Source organism: Sebastes fasciatus, chromosome 6 (assembly GCF_043250625.1).
Source record: "Sebastes fasciatus isolate fSebFas1 chromosome 6, fSebFas1.pri, whole genome shotgun sequence".
NCBI lineage: Eukaryota > Metazoa > Chordata > Actinopteri > Perciformes > Sebastidae > Sebastes > Sebastes fasciatus.
In genome coordinates this window covers 23,641,911-23,668,879 of record NC_133800.1, presented here as the reverse complement: position 1 = coordinate 23,668,879, position 26,969 = coordinate 23,641,911, and the positions used below count along the sequence as shown (strand labels likewise).

The 26,969-nt window shown below is 39.8% G+C and overlaps 1 protein-coding gene and 1 long non-coding RNA gene across 2 annotated transcripts in view; one reads left to right on the top strand and one right to left on the bottom strand.

Annotated features, from left to right (window-relative positions):
• mvb12bb (multivesicular body subunit 12Bb) overlaps nt 1–26,969 on the bottom strand; it is a 142,789-nt gene that overhangs the window by 66,221 nt on the left and 49,599 nt on the right. The window lies entirely within an intron of this gene.
• Nucleotides 1–26,969, top strand: part of LOC141769496 (uncharacterized) — a 97,938-nt gene that overhangs the window by 36,626 nt on the left and 34,343 nt on the right. The window lies entirely within an intron of this gene.

Genomic DNA, 26,969 nt, shown 5'->3' with positions numbered 1-26,969 from the left:
CTCATTTGCATTACCACGTCTAAATGTCAGCCACCGATATTTTGTTAGACATTAGTAAAGCTGGCAGCGAGAGGCGCTGGATAATTGCACTCAGCCTAGCGGAGGGATTTACATAATTTCAGATAGCAATTAAAGAATCCTTGGGAATTTTCATCCTGGCCTCTCTCTCTCTCACTCCAGCTACACTCCTACAGCGGTACAAAAGAAGCATTCGTTTACATTAAGCTCCATGCTCCTCGCGGTTCATTTGCATGAAATTAAAGGTTTTCATGATCTTGAACAGCGGGGTAACATTTAAAATGCTGTTTTAAAGCCCTCACCTTGGAATAATGAAACGCTTCTATTTTTTTCGAAGGCAGTGGGAGTTCATTGACTGCCTGTCCACAGCAAAACTTTTTCATTTTCCATTCACTCATACAATATTGTATGATAATGCTTTCAATTAATTAAAAATACAACTTTTTTCCAAGGACTCTTTAATTTGACCACCACCTCTCAATAAGCCCATTTAAATACGACATTATGAAAGAAAAATAGCTTTAAAATCAGTCAAATAATATGCTCTTACATGAAATAACAACTGAACATACACTGAAACCTACTTCCTGCCTCTTTGCCATGATAAACCGATGTTTCCCAGAGCTGCGAAGATAAACCTTCATGTACAGTATCTTTAATTAGGTCCCTGTGGGTCCCGGTGTTATCTGCCGTGCTGATTAGAATGAACATTAACTTGCTTTAGCCCTGAATCTGATAATACGCATCGGTGTGCAATGACAAGACTGCAAATTCCAATTGCAGACAACATATTCTGCTGTTTTTGAGCATATTTCTTTGAGCTATTAGAAATATTACATTCATGCTAGCAGCCACAGTGCTTTAAATCCTTCGTGCCTTCTTGGTGAGGCCTGGATGACACATTTGATATGGGTATGGATCATCAGGATTAGTTAAACCGAAGCCTTCTCTTGGGAGGTCTGTGGCTCAGTAGTCCAATGTGCATAATATTAACAACACTGTGCCAGCTCTCACTTTTGTGTTTAATAAAACAGAACCATAATGTAAAAAAAAAAAATGATGAATAGTAGGGCTTTGTTAAGACAATAAAGCTTTGTCACAGAGCTCAGAAATAAATACAAAGCCTCATCTGAACAATACCCTTCACACTTCTTCCTTGATTCCCCTTCCATCCTTAAAGGCATCACGGAACATTTTCACACTAGTCGTCCCGCCGCTGTGAAATAAATTGTGACAGTAACTCAATATGAAGTGAAATAGCTGAGAAAGCCTTGAGTTCACTTGCGCTGACAGTGCTGTTTAATTCCATCTCGTGCCAGCCTGACATTTCTGCTGCCACTAAATATTAAACATGTGTACCCGTTTCATTTGCATCTGGTAATGAGGTGGGAGACAGCGCCCAACTGGTCAAGCCTCTCTCTCGCGCGCGGTAGTGCGTCTGTGTGCTACCTCCAACGCAGTCACATGGACAAGGGTAAACCAACAGAAATATTTAGAGTGGAAAGGGGGCTGAGACAGAATGGAATAGGAAAAAAAAGGGGGGGAGGGGGAAAGTGAAGGATAGAGCACCCTTGTGTGTGTGTGTGTGCGTGCGTGTGTGTGTGTGCGTGTGTGTGTCTGTGTCTGTGTTTGTGTGTGTGCGTGCTCTCCAGAATTCAGAAACCAGTCTGAAAATGACCCCGGCTCTCAAGCAGTGTCTGCTTTGGCTGACATTTCTCCCTGAATCTTTTAAGATGCATCCCTTGCTGCAAAATGCATTAGTGGAGAGAGGAGAAACAGAGGCACAAGAGGAGAGGGTTAAATGTGATTGCTCTAAATGTCATCACATCTTCATAATGCAATATATATTCATGATCTGGCAGTCCAGGAGGGCAGACATCACAGTTGTGTTCTGTAATTCAAATGTTTTATCCCAATTTTGATTCACTATATACAATTCTGGCCAGACATTTCGAACCAGGGTGTGCATCCGTTTTTTTTTTTAAGGCATTATACATTTGGATGGACCGGTGGCGTCTGAGGTGAATGCTGTGTGATGTGGGTGTTATTGAAAAGGCACTGGGATGCTCACAGATCTACTGTTAGCCATGTACCATCTGTTTTATCTCAGAAACCAGCAGTGGCGGAGGAAGTAGGCTATTCCAATTCTTTACTTAAAGAGGCTATAATCAATATTTTTGTATTAACAATGGCTCAAATGACTACTTGAATGTGACATGGGTCCCTCAAAGTTATGAACCCACAGACGATTATAACTATAATTAGTTACATGTAGCATTGCAGTGTCTTTCAGCTCATTGTTTTGGTTTTCCGGCTCACAACTGTTTTTTTTTTCACTCTCATAGCATCGTTTTCTGCGAAAAATCAAAAAAAAATCAACTGAATGCTGGAAGTAACAGCAGACAGACAAAGTTCGCGACTAGCTAGTGAATGTGGTGTAGCATTCAGCAGCTAGGGAGACAGATGTTTCCTTCAGGAGTTGGTGGAGACCAAAAACTGAGCTAAAAGAAGTGTGAATATTGGACTTACATTCATCTGGTGGACAGAAACATGACTCCAAATTAATGCTAATGCTGCTCTGTAACTGATGGAAAAAACAGTTTGCTAACAAGTTAGCCAAATCAACTTAAAGTAAGTGCTGTGTTGGCAGTTTGTATCATATATGGCAATGCTAGTGTTAAAATACTCCATTACTACACAAATACAATTTTTACTATACATTCAAAAATACATCTATCTAGTGTCAGAAAAAAATATTTAAAGTATCAAATGTAAAAGAACTCATTGCATTATTAAATTATACTATTTTGATTATTAACATTGATGTTTTAAATTGTCAGCATTTTAAAGGGGACATACCATGCTCATTTTCAGGTTCATACTTATATATTTTTGGTTTCTTCTTGAACATCTTTACATGCTTTAATATTCTAAAAACACATTATTTTTCTCATACTGTCTGTCTGAATATACCTGTATTCACCCTCTGTCTTAAACGCTCCGTTTTAGCGGCTGTCTCTTTAAGACCCTCCAGAAAAAGCCAACTCTGCTCTGATTGGCTTGTGAGAAAAATATGGTGCACCTTTGCAAAGGTAGTTCTCAAGCCGTGGGCGGTATATTCTAATAAGCCTGCATGTGACATAGGAAGGGGAGCCAAATCTGAATGGCTTGTTGAATCACATGTTTTCTGATCTAGGCAGCCCACAAAAAAACTGACTGGTTTGTCTTGTTTTTAAGGGTTGGTTGGCATGCCAGATACCCAAATGAATGCGCACATGCACTGAAATAAAGTGTTTTTTTCATGATATGCCCCCTTTAATGTTGTAGCTTATTGAAATTAAGCTAATTTTAACCATTTGTATACACTGTTGGGTTGTTAAATCAATAAAAATGCATATGTGATAAGCTCACAGTATGTTTTTTGTGTAAAATTCTTACATGCAAAGTAATTTGTAACAACTACTGTCAAACAAATATCAATAAAAAGTACAATATTACACTCATAAATGTAATGGAGTAGAATAATTAAGTGTAGCATAAAATGGAAATACTCAAGTAAAGCAAGTGCCTCAAAATTAAAAAGTACATCTTCACCACTGGACACTGGGCGTATTAAATAAAATGTATTTACTTAGATGGCATATTATGCCTTCTATTGATCTTACAATAATGTCTGCTACTTAATAAAGGCTGATTTTTATATCTTGTATGTGATACTGGTTCTGCATTGTACTCCTCAGTGTTTAGAATAGAAACGCCAGGTCTTCTGATGTTTTTGATATGAAAGCACAATATTCCCTTTCCTCTGTCAGACTCTCATGACAGTGTTACAGCCATAAGCACTTTGAAAAGAAATCAACACCAGTGTGAGGAAACTTTACACACTTGTATGACTTCTTAGGTACGGATTTATCTTTTTCTTTTTTACAGACAGAATACAAAGATGAGATGTACTTCTGTCATTGCCCTGTTCGGCGTACCGCTCCGCAACAGTTAAAGTTTCGAGACACCCTGCCTCTCTATGAGGGCTTGTATTGCTTTCATAATATGTATCAGATATGTCACAGAAAATCAAACCTTGATCAAAACCAAAGCCGACTGTCGAGGAGAAACAGGGAAACATCAAAGAGCTTACAGTAGAAAGGCAGGGGCGGTTGAAGTTGGGTGTGTGCGGCGGTAGTGGTGGCGGTGGTGGTGGGGGGGCTTCCCACTTCTTGTTAATTCTCTTCATAAGAGCTGTTAAGCACATTCAGCAGTCATGGGGAATTGTGTCCACTCCCGGGCCTCCGGTGGGACTGCGTGTCCTGAGGTTTACTGTTGCTAGCTTGTCATGTCCACGTCAACAGCACTTATCGCCTTCTGTCTGAGCGCTGAGACATTTCCCAGGCATTTAGCTGCCTGTTTGTCTTCTCTTGATTTCCCCTCCAAATCTGTCACATATAGTCTTCACCTGACACCTCACAGAGTGTTCCTCTCTCAAACACTGTCAAAACAGGGAGATCCAACAGGAAGAGATAGCAGCAGGGAGCCACAGATTGCCAAATGTTACACACTGATCAGACACCGCAAATAATGACCTGTGTAGGCAAAAAAATGGTTTGGGATCATTTACTTCATCAACTCGCTGACTGCCATCCAAATAAGAAAAAATGAACAGTTTGTGTTCGCAGTTTATTTGGACTCTTGAGTTATAAAGTGCCGCTTTCTGCTGCTCGCGCGTTGTACTGCACGTCAATAACACCGAGTCCAGAGTTTTCACATCACCGAGACTTTCTCCGTCCTTTTATTTCTTGGAGTACAAGCACTGGCATCAAAACAATGCACTTCACAGTGAGGGCCTGGCGTGGAATCAAACGCTTCTCTTTGGTGCATTTTTCTTTTTCCTTGCCTTCTTTCTTCCCTGGCGAAAAACCCCTTTCTATTATTTCAATAAGCTCTTGGTTTTAATACATTATTGATCTTAAGGTTGAACTACGGGCCACTGCATTACCAGGATTCTAAAGCCCATCATGGCATGACACTCATGTACTTGTGAAAAATTATACCAATTATGAAATCAACCAACAACCACCTCAAAAAGCAATCAATTGTCACATTAGAAAGCATTTTGTCCCACAATGCTATTGGCTTTGTGGTTACAACGAAGGAGTGGGCGTTGGATGTTTAATGACTTCCAAATACTGATCCCTCTCTTCTTCTTTTTTTTCTTTAAACACTTATTACTATTCACTCTGAGATGGTTTTGCTCTAAAGCAAGCCTTTCGATTATGTTTGATGCTCCGCGTTGAGCGACCGTGTGCCAATAAGACGATAGCATTTGCCATTGATTAGCCTTAATGAGCACCGAAGGCTCAACACCACCACGTGCACTTAAAAGCCTGCATTAAGGCTATGAATTATGATAAGTATACTATATGCCAGTGCATTAGGATGGGATATATTCATTCTAATTCTGCAAATGCCACAAAGCAAGCTGGGAAGCGAAAGCCATTTCTAGAGCGGCTAAAGTGGGTGGGGGCCAGGGGCTGAGTGCTCGCGGGGTCAAGTGCAAGCCGTGTCTTTGACAGTGGCTGCCTGCCTGTGTTTCCATATCACAACGTTCAATCATGCGGTGCCCTCATGCAGAAACCTTTAACTCAATGCTCATAAATGCAGGGAAGCAAAGCTTACTGTCTGCGCAGCACCAGCAGTAGTATTTGTTGTGGTCAGTGGGTATTTGTCATTGCTTTGTTTTTGTGCTAAATGCGAGAAGATAGTGGGGGATTTTTTTCCGATAAAAGGTTCACATTGAAGAAAATTCCAGCCAATGCTATCCACAGAGCACTAGATGGGGTATGAAAAACTACAATTAAGGTCACCTTTATTGTTTCCAATCTGAATCGCCGGTGTGACATCTAAATGACATTTTAATGAAAATTTTAGACAGGTTATTTTGAATAGTTTCCTAAAAGATGCAGAAGGTTGAGCAGTGGTGAATTGCAAGTGTCTTTGGGGGGAACGGGGTGGCTTGACGGGCGCACGGAATCTGAGCCAAATAAATGAAGTGGAGATGGTAATACAGTGTGTTATAGCGGAGAGTGACAAGCCCGTTCCTCCCATGAAGCAGCTGAGCTGGCATTAAACAGACAAGACATCCCGTTCAGTCAGTTATCAGCCCAGGAATAATGAAGGAACAGACCGGCGGACCAGGACGAGTCACCCTAGTCAGCCAAGTGGAGAATTTAATTTCGTGCAGGTTTCTCTGCAGCCAAGCATTTCCCCCATCGGAGGTCCACTGGTGCTTGGGTGAGCGTGGACAACTCAGTGCACCCGACTCCTGAGTCTCTCCGGCACTGACAGAGATGTGTGGTGATGGATTTTAGAGTGGCTGGGGGAAGAGGGTGGACTTAAGTTTGGGTAGGGCTGTTAAAGAGGGGAGAGAGCGATGACAAGCTAACTTCAGAGAAAAGTAAGAAAGCGATCAGTCGTGTTCCTCATTTTCCGGAGTATGGGTGCATTATTAAATCAGAGACAGTGAAATGAGAAATGGGTCCTGTCTGACCCTAAGATATGTAGGAAGGAAATAATATTGTCTGTGCTTAATGTTACCCCTGCTCCGCCGACCGCCACTCTACCTAACATGGCCACTTGGCCACTAGATTTAGATATTATAACTTATCTCTCGTTGTCGAAACGGAAAATCGGAACATTATAATATTTAAGGCATTTATCTCTACATTTAACTTTTTTGATTTGTATTTAAAAATCTGATAGAATCATTTTTTCAGCATTTAAAGCCAGAGTTCGAGACTAACTTTTTATATTGGTTGCACTGGTGCGCCTAACTTTTTCATTTAGGTGCACCAGCACATAATTTAGGTGCACCCAAAAAATTTTCACTGCGACTTTTGCCGCCACAATAATACATTTTAAGGGCATTTCCCATAGGCCTACACTAGGAATGTCACGATACCAGAAATCTAGTAGTTGATACCAATAGTGTGTGTGATGTGATGTGCTTTTTAGTGACGTTTGTTACGTGTTTTCCGTATGTATTTTGCTTAGTTAACGTACTTATTTTAAGCCCAACCATGACGTTTTTCCTAAACCTAACTACTACACCTTCACATGCGCGTGTAATATTCACGCCTTGGCGAGGCAATACATGACACTGACACTCTACCTTCTGGTGGACAGGCGGGTCTATTACAGGCTTTGGCATCATACCGGGTTGAAGGTTTTGCAGTTATGTGGAATGCACTGCCGATTCCCCAACGCAGATGTCATTTTTGCTTTGCTGTGCAGTAAAAATCTGAATTTCTGATACAAATCGGTCAATTGCATCAATTGTGTTCTGAAAAATGTAGGTGTGCTGGTGTACAAGAATAGTGGCATTATATTTGAGAAGTGTGCTACACATTGTTAATGCTTTAGTCAGCTGGTAGTATTGCTCTGAGTAGAGAACACTGCTGTTTGCTAGGCAGATTAGTGGAATGTGAAGCCCATTCATTCCCCTTCATAGACCTGTGTTTCTCCTTTGTTTGAGCCTGGCAACACTTGGTGGTTGTCTGGTGTGAACACTTTGATGTATTGTTGAAGAAAGTGCAAAATGACCTCTTTGGCTGTGTATAAATAACAGTTTGCCAATTTAGATTGTACAGGCTGTCGCCTGGCAATACCTGCATTAAATGCATTGTAATCTACAAGAAAGCCATTGTGTGTGTATGAAAAAACTATTCAGTAAACGTCTTTTAACAGAGATGTGGGCCAAATAAACAGTCAAAGTCTGGTCCAAGTCTGTCTAACCAAAGCCAGTGGCATAGCACAAAAATCTAGGCCTCCCCTAATAAACACACTAATAGTAAATACATGCCTCTGGTTATTTGTTTAATTAGTATATTTTTTGGGAGTTGTCTTTATTAAACCCGGTGCATAATACAAAGGTGGAAAGCTATTTTAATCTGGCCCCTACACAGAGAAAGGATTCATATTAAAGAAAAGACAATAAAATAAATTAATAAAAAGACAAATGAATACCTCAGTGGTGGAATAATATTGTATTTGCAGATTTCAGGTGAGTTAGTTTCCAGCACGTGATAGCCTAGTCTGTTGCAACACATAATAAAACTTTAGAAGCACAAACCAAAAAAGGCCCAGTATTAAAACTGTAAACACAGGATTAGAACCTGCTATCACTCTCACACTGATGACGGGTCTTAAAACAGAGTAACATTAGAAAATGACCCTAAGCTATTAAATGTTTCCGATGCTGCTGAAGGTTTATTTGTGCCAATAATATTTGGACACTAAACACTAAAGTAAATAGATAATTTTTCCAACCATATTGCCTGAGATGCTCTAATATTGCTTTAGATACAAGAAATGTTATGTCTAACTATTTATTCAGTAATAGTTTACTAAATTGGATCAGTGTGTAGGATCTGGCGGTATCTAGCGGTGAGGTGAGGAGAGATTGCAACCAACTGAAGCCTCTCCCGTGTGCCAAGTGTGTCGGAGAACTATAGTAGCCGACACGAAAACGCAAATGTCCCTCTCTAGAGCCAGTTGTTGTAAGAGTAGCGTAGGTCAGTTGGAGCAGAGCCAGTGCGTAGAGTGTGTGTGTACGAGGGAAGTGAGTGGTGAAGCGAGAGAGAGAGCGGCAGCGAAGGGAGCGAGTAACGTTATCGACTCCGGCCCAAACCGTTCTGGGCTACCGTAGAAACATGGCGGTTCAACATGGTGGACTCTGATAAGAGGACCCTATGTAGATATAAATCATTCTAAGGTAACGAAAACAAAACAAGTCTTATTATCAGGTGATTATACACTTAAGAAAACATACTTATTAATATTTTATTCCATTTCTGCCAATAGATCCCCCTAATTGTTACACACTGGTCCTTTAATGCTAATTGCAGACTTTTTGAGGGCCTTCGGGAATTAGGTTCTTCGCCCATTCCCATTACTATTACATGTACAGTATGTCCCTGACCAAAGCTAACAAACAAAATACCGTTACCAAAAGTGAAGCTATTTAGAATAACTGATGTGACTGACTGTTGTGTTTTGTTTTGGGGCGGGGCATGTGCCGGTCTATATCCTGGCTAGGAGCAGTGACTTCCTGGAAGGCGCTTCAATGTGCCAGGAAGTGCTATTTCTATACTATATGTTTCTATATGTATTTCTTTGCTATATGTTTCACATTTGTAGGGATTGGGAATGTGAATTCAATTGAAACATTTAATTGAACTGAACTGCAAAACAAACAGAGAAAGGCCTTGATGTTCATGAGTGAAGCCAGCATAAAAACTACAAGTCGGTTTGGGCATGTTTAAGTGAGTCACATCAATGTGTGGTGTTTTTTTAACCAAGTGTTTCCTCTCACAGTCGCTAGCCAGGTGCAGAGACTACTCACAGTAAATTAATCTCTCCTCCCTGCGTCTTCAATAAAGCAGAATTTGAAACAACTACTGTACACGACACTACTGTAAATCACCCTCATTCTGATGAAGACAAGCTCAATTTGATATGTGTTGAATTGTTCTTATGACAGCCTCTTCTCAAGCCAAGCACTGGACACAAATCTTGCCATTCACCCCTCTCCAATTTATTGTTCACAGTGGCTGTTAGGGTGTTTTTTGTTTTTTTCTACAATGTGTGACTCAAGCGTCGTCAGTACAGAACTGTTTATTGTCAGCTAGTTTGATCATTTGGACATTGGCAGCTGTAAATTCCCAAGAACATAGCGTAGCCATTTTAACAGAAGATGACATCAGCTTGTAGTTTACTCTCTAATTAAAGCATTATATTCCCTGAAACATGACACCCCTATCACATTTATGACTTTTAATAGTGTACATAATATAAATAATTTAAAAAGAAAGCTGTCCCCAAGCATTGCTACCAGCACACCAAATGAGACATTCCCTCTAATTATGAAGGAATGGTAAAACATATATGAAGCTTTGGCCCAAATATGTGCCAGATAACTGCCCTCATCTCACTTACTTTATCATTTCTGTGCTTTCACTTGCTTCCTTTTGTTTAGAAACTTGCGGAAAATAACACAAACATTTGCATGCGTCTATATGTGAGGTTTCTGGACATGTGTCTTCATTTTTTATATGTTTAGGTAGCAGTCGAAATGAAGAGGAATTCAGCACTGTAGCTTCCTTTAGAGCCTTTGCAATAGTGTAGGAGGCTTTCTTTCTGATGTTTGATCATGTGGGCTTTCCATCTTTCTGATGTCAGGGAAAATATCATCTCAGACAACAGCAGAATCTTTCATAAATGATCCCATAATCTGGGATCGTGCTTGGCTTTAGAAAAGACTATGGCTAACACTATCACCTCTTTCACACATTCAATAATTCATCACGCTGCGTAGATAAGAGGACCGTTCTGGCAAATATTGATCCTATCAGGGGAAAATATCACAGGATTAAGGAAGTTACTCAGATTTGTTCTATTAGTAGTTATTGGACTTCTTTTTTTAATACTTGTATAAGATGAGACATAATACTTGAAGGGGCCTTCTGTGCTGTGAATCTGTTCAGTGGTGTTGCTGCCAGCCTCGAGTCACAGCCAAGCTTTTGTGTGTGATTGTAAATTGTTGTATAATGTATGTGGATATAAATCTTTACCTAAATGTATTTGCTTATTAGTCTGGTCTTCTGTCGCAAATGAAAGGCTGACTTCACACCAACAGTGACCACTCATTTGGAAGCGAACCAAATGCCTGTGGCTGTAAAGACCTGCCCAGGGTTCAGGTTCTTAAAGCGGAAATAATTGCAGAGGTGCACGCTCCATTAAAAGCAACTATTTAATACAATAATCATTCAATTAAAAACCCCTTGTAGCAGCTGCCATACTTGATTTGGATCAAAGGAACATGTTATTTGTGGTATGAGGCAAACTGTTTAACCCAGGGCCACAATCTGGTCTTTCTGTAGAGAGAATTGGACCTGCAGACTGCATCATTTGCTTTGATTCTTAGTTATAATTGCTTTTTTATGTTGCATGAACTACGGCACCCCAATCCTCTCATTGTAAGTGAGTTTCATCACTGACTATGTTTACATGCCTTGACTTTATTCTGAAAAAGACAATATTCCTACTAATATGTTTACATGGCTAATGACAATGAATATTCCTCTAATATTCCCGCTTACATGCAGCCAGGCATACTCCGATTAACGTGGTAGACTTGTTGGACGGTGCGAACACAGCCTCCCTCTGTCATTCCTCCAAACACCTCCTTGAAAAGGTCGGCATTGCGATATTTGCGCATATCCAAAAACCTGTTGATATCCAACAATTTCTTAATGTTTAAAAGTAAGTGTGTTTCTCATTCCGATCAGAAATGTTGGCTTTTCTTATGGCAATGCATTTCTGCAAACTGTCGGCTAGTTGGTTTGTGTCCAGTTGCCTCTGGACGGCTGGCTTTCCTCCAAACAATGTGGAGAGAGAGAGAGAGAGAGAGAGAGAGAGAGATGGGCACACAAAAAGCAAAACAATATAGTCATACTGTAAGCGAAACATATTTATTAAAAAAAAAACGATATGATGTATGCTGGAGTATTATCTGTGTATGATACAGTATCTTATACGGGTTTACAGACTATAATTGTGGCAAAGCATATGAATTATTTTGAACAGGGAGGCAAATACAAACTAGAAGTTTCTGAAGTAAAAGAACGTTGCACCCGTTTTAGAGTTACTAACCGAATGGCCTTTCAAACAGGAAACGTCAGACATTATGCTGCTGGTTTGCATGCGAGCCCATTCTTCATTACAGAGAGATGGCTTTGTGTTTTTATCTTGTTGGGTGCCTTTTGAGCAAAGGAGCACATTACGTCGAGTCTTTGTTTTATTGTGTTCAGCAAATTAATAAATGGGAAGCACAGTGGGAAAAATAGATATGAAAATGTGTACTTTGCATTATTGAAAAGCCCATCCACTAAAGGTTACCAGCAGCTATTGTAGTACAATCTGTGAAATGTAATTAGAGTGTGTGTGAGAGAGCAGCACAGATAAAGCTGCCTCTGCCATTATGGACTCCCTCATAACATTTTGCCTCCCCCTGAAACTTATTCTCTCTGAACTAATTCTGCATGACATATTGCATTTCTGCTTCAGCTATCATGAGGCTACCTGTGAATTAAACTGGGTTTGCAATACAGCAAATTTCCAGATTACATTTTGGACATGCATATATCTCATATTTGCTATGATTTATTAATTCAAGCCAGACAAAACTCACAACATTACTTACAACTGTTATTGCTGTTATATGCTCTCTGTATGCTGATATGTGCGATATGAGACAGATAGAGAAGTGGAAGAAGTGTTTGGGTGATGCATACATAGATTGCTTCATAAGAGTATTTGGAAACGATGGAAAGAAATATGAATTTCTCAAAAAGAAAATATTTTAACTTACAGCTTCAATTTGTGTTGGAATGGCAGGTCTATAGAACTGAATTGTCTGTGTTGGTGTTAAAGTGGAGGGACATCTTCAATGGAACATTTAAATTGCTGATGAATTTCATCTAATAACCGAGTAGATCAATTTGAATGTATTAATCACCTCTCTACCCAAAAGGATTTTAAAATCCACTCTAATACAAACGGGAGACAAAACAATGCTACACTTGATGAAAACGATCAGCATGAGTCATTAGGTTACATGCCAGTTAGCAGTAGATGTATAGGGAGGAGTACATATCCTTGTTAATTAGTTTTAACTTGTGCATATACTACTAATTTGTTTAGCCAGTTGCTTTTTTGTCAGGAAACGTGATTGCCGGTTGGATTTTGTTCCCTTGTATAGGAAATGCACAAGTTGTATGGAAGTGGCAGGCCTACAAAACTCAAGCTTCACATCCTGAGTTTCTAAGGTTAGGGAAAGATTGTGGTTTTTTAGTTAGACGTTAATAAAGCAAACACATCATGTCTTGTGCTTCAAGTCAATTTGAACCACAATCGTTCCCTAACATTAACCTAATGTTTTGTGCCTAAGCATAACCATAAATAAGTTCAATCATGCTTTGATTGCAACGAGCGGATATTGTATTACAAAAGTAGAAATACTAATTAAAAGTTTTGCAGATACGTCCAGTATCAGCATTGGGCGCCTTGGCGTTAATGTTATTAACATTTCACTGTATGTATATAATATATTACACGGCTTTGTTGAATACTCGACTCTAATTGGTCAATCACGGCGTTCTAAGGTCTATTATTTCTTTACAGAAGACCGTTGCCATGTATGACAGACCGTTGCTATGGATTCTGGAGGACCATTTTGTGTAAAATGATCGATTTAAGTAAGTAACCATGTAATAAGCGGAATAATGTAGCTAGCAGTTCATTGTTGTGAAATAAATGTCACAACAATGATCGGCTCGCTGTACTTTATCCTTTATATATATATATATTTCTATTCCACTGGATTTCAGAGGAAAATATTGTAAAATATACATAAAACATACCCCAGGCTGTTCTTATTCACTGTTCATAGCTATAGATACAAAAAGTAATGTACTGCAATTTGTTTATACCCTACAAAATCAATTTGTATGTAATCCACATAATTGTGAAGCAGAAAGTGTAAAGAGCAAAAAACGTAGTGTAGGGAGTAGGTCCGGTCAAAAAACACAAAAATTTCACCCAAGAGACTGGTGTTCGCACCCCGTGTGAAACCAGAAGTCAACCTCGAGAGATCGAGATCAACGAGTAAGATCTGGCCAGAATTTGAGTTTAAAACGTTTAAAAAATTAACTAACATTATCAACAGAATGTGAAGAGGTTACACTGGTGACATTATATCAATGATCTCTATATATTCTGTTGTGTATATCTTCTGAAATTAGCAATATTAATAGGGCTGCACGATTTCTAAAAAATACCTTACGGCAAATATTTTTTCACTGATATTGCAATGGTAATATGATTTACGATATTAGAGGGTATGATCATTTGTACATCTTCATTCTCATTTTCATTGCTCAGAGCTATGAAAAAAATTCTTAACCGATAACCGACCCTCGTTAACCGATTATTAACCGTTAACTGACAAGATTTGTGCCTCGCATGCAGCGGTGTACCAGCTGCAGGAGCACAACAGATATTCGTTGACGGTAGTCCCCAGTTCACTCGTCCGGGAGCGGTAACTTAGCAGCACCGATGCTGCGTGTAGTGTCGCGGACATGCAGCCACTCTCCCATTAAAAGTCTCCACTGCACATTTAGTTTAGTTTAGCAGGTTGTCAGCTGTGTGTCTGCCCGGCGTAACGATACGCACAGCAGCTCTAGCATTGCCGGAGGCTTCGTGCTCGCCGCACACGTAGTCTGCGTAACTTTAGCGAGTTTCCAACAGACCGTGTGTGTGTGTTTGGGGGTGGGGGGGGGGTGTGAGGTTGTCAGTGGCATTATAGCTGTGAACGTAGGTGTAGCATTGTGTGTACAGTTTATTTGTCGATGAATAAATGCTATGGAACTACAACTCTCCATGGAGAGACCGGAGCCGACTTCCTGTATCCTGCAACTCCAGCTCCGCCTCTTAAGGTGGACTGTTAAGGTGGACCAGCTTTTCTCCGTAAAGAGATGAGCCGCTCCTCTGAGCCGCTCAGCTTTTGAATTAATTATTAACATTTCTTTTAACCGTCTTAATCGATAGTGTTTTGTTTTGTAAGTTACATTAGTGATGTGCTTTTTAGTAGCGTTAGTGACGTGTTTTCCGTGTTTAGCTTACGTTGTTTCCATACATACCGTAACATGTGACACATATGACTGGTTTCTCTGGAGGTTTGACAGTTTCCTCATCCTGGTTTAAAAGCCTAAATATCAAAGTACTGATTGCCAGACATTTTATTTAGCTAACAAATGCCGCAAACAGGGATTTAACCAAACATGACTCACATTTGTAGTTTTTTTTTGTTTTTTTTATTAAATCATATGACCTTTCAAGTGGAGGCTTATTTTGTCATGAGACCATATATGTGGACACAAATACACATTTTTATGGTTTGTGGGCCAAATCACTGAATTCTGGCTGAGGATTTAGAGAACAAAATAGTGTCGGAGTCATTCACACATATTTGTGACAGTTTAAAATAATAAAACAATACGTTATCACATGTACATTATGGGAGGTCGTCCATCACATAATGACCCAATGCATTTCTTCCCCATGCTTCCTGTTCTCAGATAAGCCAGCTCTTCTTTTAATGGTGCCTCTCCATGAAAAGAGTGATAATAGAAGCCAACCGGGCCAAAAGTTGAGCAAAAAGGAGAAATGATTAAGGAACCTTATTAAAAGCAACCTTGTAGATTCAGACGCGTGATGGAGAGCACATTATGAGGCCTGATCCTTTTCAAATGACACCACGGTTTCCCGAACACGCCGAAAAACCTGATTAGGGTGACAAGCACTGAGTGATACTGCAAACCTGTTAATAACATGAAAATTAGAAGGGGCTCATGCAAAGAAAGGAGATTAATTTAGCTGGAGTCCATCTTGCGCAAATTGCGAAGTTGTGAATATGTTTTCAGATAATGAGCCTTCCTACTTGTCAGCTCACTTGTCATTTTCTGTAATTAATGTTAAGGAAGACTCCTTCCTGATGGTTCATATTACTCATGTACCAGGGAAATTTCTCCCCAGAAATAATTTACATTTATTATCATCAGTCTGTTTGTGTGGTTTATTTCACAGTGGAGTAATTTATTGCAGCACCATTTCGCTCGCCTTGATTAGTCACTCGTCAGACTGAGATGTAATTTTTTTTCTTCATATGTCTGGTCCATGGAAATTGAAAGTGTTTTTGGCTCAGCGTGGTACCTTCTCAGCACGCACCTTTTACTCATTTTTCTTTTATTTGTGTGTGTGTATGTGTGTGTGTTTACCTCTTGAGTCTTTGGAAAGCCTGCTCTTGCTTTTTATATACACATATATAAAGGTTTTCCTCTATTATACTGTAAATCTCAAATACAGCAGATGTAAAAGTTTAATAAACACTAACAACTGCAGTGACTTGCTGGATGGATGTTGAATGTAATTATTCATTTATACTTAGAATATAGCCGAGATATAGATGATGCCTCACCAGACCTCAGTCAAATATTGTGCATTTCTACAGAATTGCAGAAGTTATACCTAACAGAACATTTGAAAATACTATTTTAATTTATCATACAGCACTGAATGTACACACAGCATTGGGAATAATGAAATTACACATTTGATTTCTTCACACAGTGAAGTGTATTCCCCTGAGCCCCCACAGATAGCAACCAAACAGATTTACCCCACCGTGGTGTGACCATAACTCAAAGAAATATTCATTTAAGACAGATATTTAAATCAGCCTTTCTTAGCTACTAAGCTTTGCTTTTCTTTGTGCCAGTAAATTTATAAGCCCACTTCTTAAATGTATTATTCATCCGAGCATGTAAATAATGCATGCCTGCTTCCACAGTAAATTAACCCTTTACCTTACCAGGGATACAGGAGTCATTGTTTTGAAAGGCAATTATGTCATTTAATTAATGTTGTAATTAATACTGTAATTAGCTTAAACACCCTGCAACCGGGTGCCACTACTAAGCTGTCTTAATTAAATAGATTGAACGGTTTCATATCTTTTTGCACTGTCACGATGCGGGGCGCAGAGAAATATGCCGTCTTATTTGCACATTTCTGTACAACTTTTTTTTAAGACAAACAAGTCATTCACAGATAATGTGTGTAATAAAAGGGGAAGGGGAGGTTATAAGCCTTTCTGCCTTTAAAGCTTCTCCTCGCAAAGAGAAGTCCTACTTTTGGCCAATCATTTCTAAACTAGCAGTGTAAATCCTCTCTGTGTCTGTGTAACCTGCTTGATCACAATTTCATACTCTATCACGTTGGGAGTCGTTGTCTGCTAAAATTATGAAACAAAATAAATTCAATTCCCAATTCAGCTTTCAAACTAAAGGTAAGGGAGCTGTGCAAGCCTGTGTTTTATTGCTGCGATACAAGCGGCGAGAGCGGGCAGACAGCTAATCCGCTAGTAGAGAGTTTTTATCCTTGCCCGACCTGACAGTGATAGAAAGTGTTTTCCCCAAACTAGAAAAATAGTTGAGAGAGGATGAAACAGCAAAAAGGTCAGTGAATACTGAAGGATTTCCACTCCACTCAACTCCGCTGGCTGCAGGTCCGGCTTTGTATTCATGGGGCTGCGAGCATCCGTACAGCTCATCTATTGTGCATGTGTATGTCAGGATCATTTTTGAAGCCAGACGCCTCGGCACTACCAGGAAGCAATAAGGAGGAACTCCCTGCTTGTAAAATTAATTCCCCTTAGTGTGTCAAGAAGATCCCGGGAGTTAGTGGGGAGATATGAGCTGCTTTAATGCACCAGGATTCCTGTTTCTATGCATTATATTTCCTCTCAAGATGTAAATATTGTATCAAAAAATTTGGAAAGCATGAATAATTGTAAACATTTTAAGTGAATTTGCTCCCCGTATCGCGCGTGCATCAGTGGATTACGCTGGCTTTCTGTTTGGTTGCAAGTGATTCTATCAATGTCATTAGACCATTCATTGAACTAAGTGAGGAATCCATCAAAAGCTGACAGGAAGCTGTAGACTAATGGCTGTTAGGCTGTAATATTCTTTAATATGATTTTTATTTGCCTTAATTTCATCTTCTTTTACACAGGTCCCAAATCGGCTGCCGAGCACCTGAGCATGTTTCTACAGCTCACAGAGATTTTTTACAGAAGCTTTAGTGTGGATTTATTCTGGCACGAATCTACAGCTCTCAGTAAACTGGAGTGAGGGGCACATTGTGTGACAATTGCGTTTCACTGCGGGGACACATGAAACAAATTAACACGAGCATATATTATGCGGTGGCAAGCGGGACGGTAATTTGTGCACACGTGGAGCACCCTGTTTTTTTTTTTTTTATCTCTTCATACCCCTCTGCATTCGGAGCCACCTTCATCATACACTCCAACACTCCAAATTAAAAATAGCTCAGCGGGTTTCAATTTTGTGCTGACACAAACCTAATTTTACACCTCCTTTCAGTAGTTTCCCCTGTTCTTACACTTCATATCCTCTGAAACAATCAACCGCGGCCCTGAAATTGCCTGCAACATAACAAAACAAATGAAATGGAAATTAATTTTTTTGCAACAGGATTATCTACCCGTGCGACTATTATCTTTCCCTGCTGTTTATCTGGAGCAAAGGGAGGAGATAATTTTACAATTAATGGCGGAGGATTCAGAACCCTACTGAAATCATTAGATGACACATCTTGAAGGAATAGCCCTTCATATTGCCTTACCCTGGGCTTCAATAATCTTGACCCTGGGTATTAATGGATGAGTTAATGGCCTGCAGAAATCCTTTAATTTATGCCAGGGTGAATTAAGAATAAGTAATGGATTCTGCTTTTCAAAATGTCCAGACAAGGCATTTCCGTTCAGCCTATCTGAGAAATCAAATTATCATATTATCTCTTTGAATGGGTCTTCTGAACCCATATTTCACGATATCTGATGGAAATAGTTTTGACATTCATTACATGACTCTTGCTTTATTGTGGCTTGCAAGTACATGCTGTGACAAAAGGGGATAATGATTTCCGTGCCGGCGATGAAGAGAATGGACGTGGAGAAAAAAAAAAAAAAAAGGATCAGAAATGACAAATCAACTTTCAGCGTCCTAATGTAAATACAAATGTAATTATGGAAGTGAAAATTGGTTTGACTCTCTGGAGAGAGGCCGCTACCCTTTAGCCCATTCTTCACAAGAAATTCACACAACATGTGATTTTCTTTTTTCTTTTTTTTTGAATGAAGAGTTTTGTTAATTAAAGTTTGTTTAAAGATGCACAGTTATGGATGACATTCTTTAGCCACTGTTTCATCAAACCAATACATTATGATTATAGCTATAACTTTTATAATTCTTAGTATTTTACTTCTGCACTCTGCCTGTGATTTGTCTTAGTTTTTAATGATTCAGTGTTATTGTGGATCCTATTAGTTTTTACTGCATTTGTGGAACTATAGCAGTTAGTAGTTCTCCTGCTTTAAGATAAAGTATATTCAATGCAAACTCTTTATCTTGTAATTAAACAAATGCCATAAAGTGAATACAGAAACCAAATAATCGGACCCTGCCCATCATTTCGTACATTTCTAATGTTCCTGCGTGACTGTGTCACAGTGTCATTCTGGTCCAAGACATCAGTATCCACCATCAAACCATAAAAGGTGCTAAATGCGAGATTGGGAGCATTTCTATTGCCTCAGCACAGCTCTCAACATGCCGACGACTGAGCCAACGGCCTATAGCTAACGGCGCTAACAGTGCTAAACACTGCTGACAGAGTTAACAGTGTTAACCTGGGAGCTGGCTCGGCTGTGTCAACAAAGCACGGAAAAACTCAGATTACAACAAACACAGAGGGAGAGCGACTTCATTCTCTGCTCAGGTAGACATTACTCCTCTATATCATATCTTTACATAGCAAATAGTTGTTTGAGGCTATATTAATGCTCTGAATATCGAATTTAGAACCTTTTACCACGGTTTTGCACTCGGCGGCTCACGTTACCGCAGTCTTGGAAAGGGAGGAGTGAGCGGAGGGGTACTCAGTTGGTTGCAATCTGCAACCACACCACTAGATGCCACCGAATCCTACATGCTGCACCTTTAATCTATTCAAACTGCATTTACAGATAAAGGTGCAGCAATAGGAAATTCTCTGCGGGGGAGTAGTCTTCCATGTTCTATCAATTTTTTATAGTTGGGTTAATTGTTTTGTGAATTATATGCTTGATTTTGAATAATATAAATATTTCATTCTAATGCCATCAAGGGACGAAAGTTGGAAATTAGCTTTAGCTAATTATATTTGAGCAGTATTTATGGTACATACAGTATCATATACTAATGTATACTTTATATAAACACTGCTATTGTAACTGTTAATGTTATTGTCCCTTGCAAATAAACAAACTAAACTATACTACACTTACTACTGTACATGCCGTTATACTGAAACCAACGTTTTCAAAGCACAAAACACCTATAGTATCCTGTACATTGTTAATGCAAAAACAATTCAATTTTACTCACACATTTATTTTTTCATCTTAACAATGGTGTAGAGTTCAATATAAACAGTTTATTAGCAGTTCAGGTACACATGTACAATCTGAAGCAATTGATTGCAGTCAAATGTTAAGAAACCAGAAATGCATAAAAAAAATGAAGTTTAAGTATAGACAAAAAAACAGCATAAGCTTTACAAAGCTACAGTAAGATTTATTGCAAGGATTGCATTAGATTGTACAGGTGGTGCTAATATACTGATAGCTCAGTGTACATTAATATGCTTTAACTTTTACAGACACAGGAGCACACCTCTGCACATCTCCTCCATTACACCCCTGCCTGCTGTGCCCTGTGGATTGAAGACACTCTGGGGGGCTTCGCGTGCAGCCTTTGCTCGCGGCCAGACCTGCATTTTTATTGGATGATGTCATGCATGTGTCACAGCGAAGGGAGAAGTTTGATGTGAGCCGTAACACTGTCAGGGAGTTGTCCTGCGATGATGAAGTCATCCATACACTTAAGGTGAGGCGCTTATTTTTCTTTAACATATCATTTTGGCTCCTCAGGTTGTACAACATCCTGTAAGTGAACCTGAGCCTCCGCGACCCCCAAACCCTCCGCACACACAAACTCACACATACTCTGCTGTCAAGCAGGAACACAACACTGGCAGTTATTTGGGGTTTGTTTGTAATCTTTTCGGGCGCTTTGTCAGGCAGGCGCAGTGATATTAGTGTGAGTGCACAAAAGCCCCCGAGTGGTGTCACGCACAATTAATGTCCCCAGGTAGCAACTCCATTAGTCTTATGAACTCAAGTCGCAGTGGGGAATGCTAATGGTGGAGGTGCCGTAGGGCATTAGGAAGGAGTGCAGCCAAAGCTACCACTTTACCCTTCGATTTGACCAGTGTGCACCTCCATCTCACTTTAGAGCCCTACAACCAACACCCCCCAACCTCGACACTTTAGCGAGACACGCTGTCAAGTAGCAAGCAGCCTCCGAAGAGTCCACTGGCAATGTGTGCCACTCGCTCACTCACACAGCTGTGCGCCGTTCCCTTTTTAATGATCATTTATATGTTCCAGGCATCTTATCCAAATGTCTCCAATTACATAACAGCGCCATGTATTGTGTCACTCCAATGGACCCTTTGAAAAGTCCATATTTCCAGTTCTATGTGACAACACCCCTGCGTGGTTAATCATTGTCAGCTTTCATAAATGTTGACTTCCATCTCAGCGGGCCTCAAATCCCACACGGTCACGTGACCTCCTCCACTACCAGATCCCCAGCCTGACCTTGCTGGTGTAGAAGCACGGAGCGGTTCATTTGATCTAACAGGCCTACAGCTGAGCTAAACCCAGCAGTGAGGCCTCCCCTGCACCATGCCCGCTCTAGCATGGATGTATTTAGGAAGCCTGGTAGCTACCTTTACATCACAGCTCAATAGCGTCATGTTGCCCGCGAACCTACATGTCAATTCCGTGTCACACAGTCCGCGGAGCGAAAAAAGAGGTAGAGGTGGTCTGTGATAAAGAGCGAGCTGACAGAAAGCAGAGCGATAGAGAGAGAGAAAACGCTGGTAATTTTGGTAGAATGAACCCACATCGCCAAGCAAACCCCCATCCAGGCATGAAAAAACACAGGCCTGCCATGACAGTGACTGCGAACGGAGAGAAGTCACTCTGAGCCTATTCACAGCCTTTATTACATTATCAATTACAGATTATAAATGTACTCCACATGGTCTGGTTCTCCGTGCCTTACTCCATCATGTTGTGCCGTCATCACTCAAACTGAGGCCCACACGGGAAGGCCGGCGGAGCTCTCAGGTTCCTAGGCGCCCTCTCACCGTTGCTATGGAATGCAGTGGCTGTTTTATTGCTTGTGGCAGTAATTGCACTTACATTTGACGGTCTTTTGTTGAGATAAACCCCACAGCTGGCTCTCTGTTAGCCCCCGCTACAAGCCAATAGAGTCACAATGCTCTTTAAACATGTGTCAACATACCAACTTAAAGCCACATGCACAACTGCTGTGTGTATATTGTAAAGATAATAGTGTGCTAACGTGTGTGTTTTTCTTATAAGTCGACTGATTCCTCGGCATTAAAGCATCTGCTGCAGTCGTTTACTGGAAGAACCAGAAAGCAGCTGTTTGAAGTCCACATCTTTGATTTTACGGCCTTCCTATGAATGAGCCGAGCAAGTGTTCTTATTGATTTGCACATTAAATATATTAGTAATAAAACAACATCCTGCTGCAAACCAATTGTAAAATCAATAGTAATTGGAACCAAAATATTATGAGTTCTTGGTCTGCAGTCTTATTGTCTCAGTAACTGACCAGTGAAATCCTGTACGTTTGCGTGATAAATGCGATAAATATTGATAACAATGTCAAATGAATGTATGGGTGTAATTCTGAGAGCCTAAATATAAATTGAATAAACTCTGGAGAGATGGTCTGTGATGGGAAAACAGGAGGTTAACAAACCAAACCAGAAGTGAACTTGATGAACTTGTACAGCAAACTCTCATCGATCTAAAGAAAATGAGAAAATTTGAGAGGGACGTACAGTTTGGAAATCAGATGAGATCACACTCTATACAAACTGTTAGCACCTGAACATCATATTGTAAAATTTGATGTTATTGATTCTCCAGCTTGGCTCTAACTTGAGTCAGTAGTTTGTATCAATGAGCAGAGGATATCAAAAGACATGGGAGACACTTTCTAAATATAATCACTTGTTCACATCCCCGAGTGAGGAAATAATGCTACTACACATCTGGTACAACTCATACTTACACCTGCAATAACTGACTTTTTGGCCACTTAGGGGCAGCAGAAACAAGTTATGACTACAACACTGACATATCATCACCTTTTAAGTCAATATGGTTAGCAAAGAGTTGCTTATTTACACATTCAACAGTTACGGTTATCATTCATTTGGAGTCGTGTTTCAGGCCACCTACGACAACACAACTTGTGAAATACCAACGATTGGTCAGTCGCCCTACGCTTCAAATTATGACGCTCTAGGTACCCACCTAGCGACAGTTTTGGATGTGTCAGGGGAGGTGTCTGCTTGTTACATAAATAGCGTCTTTTCAAAATAAACTTCCGTGTTCACAGTAAACACACAGTTACTTAACAGCTGTTGGTTAAGTACGTAGGTTATATAACAGAACTAAGGTTAAATCATAGACTGTATATAAGAAGTGGATGTAGTCACTGTAACGCCATCCATTGGTGCCGTTTTGAAGCCTCGAGTTTGTTATTTTGGGCGTTGCCATCTTGGTTTTTGGCTATCGCCATCTGGGTTTTTTGCAACCAGAAATGACATGAGAGCGTGGAGCTAAGTACAACCAAATGCTGAATAAGACATTTTTAGGCGATCAAAATATTACAATTAACTTTCATGAACTGAAAACACGCTTTGAAAGGGTTGAAATATTCCTTTAGTAATGATAATAACTGATACAAACTGAAGTCTGCACTACCTGACGTTCTTGGATCTCTGTGAAGAGCCTAAATTATGCACAAATGTATTAAATAAATTGTAGCCTATCGGGTCCAATCTAAACTTACAGAAAGCAGTCACCAAGAATTATCTTTAATGTTTTAATGCTCTTAACACCTCTGGTAAAATAACTTTTTATATATTATTTCACACTTCAGAAACAGTGCATGAAAAGAAAAAAAAAAGTTTCTTTACCTGAGAGAATGTGTAAGCAGAGGTATACTTTTAATAGGAAGAACTGAGACACTGCTCCTTTTATACTCTGGCTCTCCTCTGGTGTGGGATCCCGCGGAGCAGGAAAACAAAGCATGAGGTGTGTCTTATTCTCCATAGAGTGCCCTGGGGCCAAGGAGTGAGCTTGCTGCCATCCTGGAGGCTTTGAGTGCTTTATAACAGCGTACACAAAGGACTCGCTTCCCACAGCCCAGTCATTAACAAGTGGGCAGCAGTGAAGGCAAAGCCGGAGAGGGGCCTTCCACTGTCCTGCCACCACACCTGCTTCCACATTCACAGAGCCAGACTGGCCCAGCATGAAGGATGACTTGTAGTGCGCTGAACTCCAGGGAAAGCAAGCCGCCTCTCCTGTCTTGTTTGTTTGATAATTCAGGAGATTCTGACAACAGTCTACAGCTCAGGACCACAAAGAGCTGAATCCAGCAGCTTTGTCACCATCAGTCCCGTGGACTTTAACAAGGAGTTTTTTTTATAGAACGATGCAATTACAATTTAGTTATAGTTTAGTACTGTAGCTTATATTACCGGTGAACTCTATGGATAGAATTCTGATGTGGCTAACTCAGTTTTGGGCATTTTGACATACTGCACATCTACAAATTATGCATAAATACACTTTCTGAAACAATCCTTCATATCTAAAGTCTGTTGCATACATTTACTCTAGATAGAATAGTCTTACATGCACATAATGTCAACATTTAGCTAATGTCTACAGTGAGTAGGGCTGTCCTCGACCAATCTATTAGCGGATTTAATCGACATCAGTAACACTGAGTTTCTCCACAGAATCACACAAAAGCACCACTTTAAATCTTGTGTTTACCAGAGATGTGCTCATAAGTTTCTTGGAAATAAGTCATTCAGCATGAAAAAGCATAAAAATGACTAATCAACTAAAGAAATCATAGTCAACTAAGACCAAAATGTCCAATTAGGCGATTAATCAACTAAGAGGGAGCAGCCCTAATGGTCAGAAAATACATTTCCCACTATAAAATGAAAACTATACATAGCAATGCAACAAAACCCAGTCCCAGTTGGATTCCACATTACTACAATTTTAGATTAAATGGGGTCCTAGACACTCTTTTATGCGCACAAGTAGATGGCTACTTCAGTTATCCGTTTGTTGGGACTTGTTAAGTAACACTGTTACTGTAACATGTCACATCCAGTGGTGATGTATTGTATTTTTCTAAATCTACATCATGGTATACAGTATATGAGGTCTTACATTTTACAACGACGACACAATAAATACTCTATTGCTCTCCGGCATATAGCAAAAATAAAATTCTTCTTGAGAATGACAGATGAGAATATGAGAGGCAACATTTACTTTTGACCAGTTTGGATCAAATATCAAACCTGCTATTTACACAGCGAACAAAGTCAGCGGGCGCAGACACATCACAGACTGGACTGGACTAAATTCTGATGGATGTCAGTTGGGACTGCTACACTTCAAGTGAAAGCGGATACGTGACATTTACTTACAGAGAACGCTCGCCGGTAAGTCGCAGTGTTATGTAAATAGCGCACCTGTCCGCTCGTTGACGTGCCTGGCTTATGGAAAATCTGTCTTTTAGGGTCGAAATATTGTATAAGCATAGCGTTCTGTACCATCTGTGAGAATATTCGGTAAGGGACTGTATGGAAATTATTGGGGCAGAGAGGGGGGCTGAACCTTATGTTTCACTTTTTTTTTTTAAAAACAAGGCCCTCTCCAGCATTAATGGTATTTTCTTTGGACCCTTGATTTGGAAAAACACTGCTCCCCAATATATCTTAAAAAATGAGCTGAATTAGTACAATTAATTTCACAATTAATAATAAAAGGCAAAACAACTTTTAAGATGATATGGCCTGATTTAAACCTTAATATGTGAATAGAATAATAGTTTTCACTATATCCACCAATGCACACATTAGATTTTTTTAATTTTTAAACAAACAACATAATGTTGAATAAAACTGCCACTTGATTTTTTAATAAAACGCTTCTAAATAAACAATTACTGTCACTGAATTAATTAATTTGTCGGGTGGCGACTCCGTGGCTGTTGAGCACCATATTTTCGCCCCACACAACAAAATTAAATAATAATAAATAATAAAATTAAATAATAATAAAATATGAATCTCAAGTAAAAAAAGATCCTTCCCTGCTTTTTCAAAAAAGTCAGACTATCCTCCCTTCTGCAAAAAGAAAGCAAAAAAAATACGCAATTCTCCCCAGTTTTGCCCACCTCTTCCCTCCTAATAATAATCTAATAGTCCGTAAATCGAGTGACATAAAGGAGTTTGCATAAACGTGTTTTTTCCACCATTATCTGTTGTAAAAAAACAACTTATATCTTGATTCATCATCTTGCATATGACAGCATTTGCTCTGTAACATCCAATCATTTAGTCAGCCCTTATAGCACCGATGATAGTGCTTGTGATTGACATCTAATGACCTACAACGTCTAGTGGCACTGCTCGATTTTTATCCCTGCTCCGTATAGCTGTAATAACGTCTATTAGCATTTCAATATGGCATTAACAAAGACAAATGCTGTCATTCTCCATCACAGTCAAGTTTTGATACTGAAGTACAATCACCTCCACTTCCTCCTCCAGGTCTCTTTGACGAACAGTGAAATATGAAAAAAGCTGACAAGACGGTGATGGATCACAAGACCATCAATTTCATGATGAGTCCCTTCACAAGCAAGCCAGTCAGAGAAATTTACATTGTTAATATTGTGTAATAATCTACAGCACAGGTATGGGAGAGCAGATAAAACAAAACTGGACTTTTTACTTTTCCAGCCAGTGAAGCTGTATTGGCTTTACTCCATAAACAATGAGCTCTCGTTGCTGTAATGGCTCTTAGGTGCCCCACTTGTGTCTCTCTAATTACTTTGGTTTCATCAGGTCCTACAGAAATCTGGCGAAGAGGAAAATCCATACTCGATAACAATGAAAAATTCATATTGTTGTTTTTTTTCCCATCCCTCTCTGTCTCTCTCCCCTCCTCTCACTCACTCGCACCCCACTCTCTCTTATTCTGTGATATATTTAAATGTTAATAACCA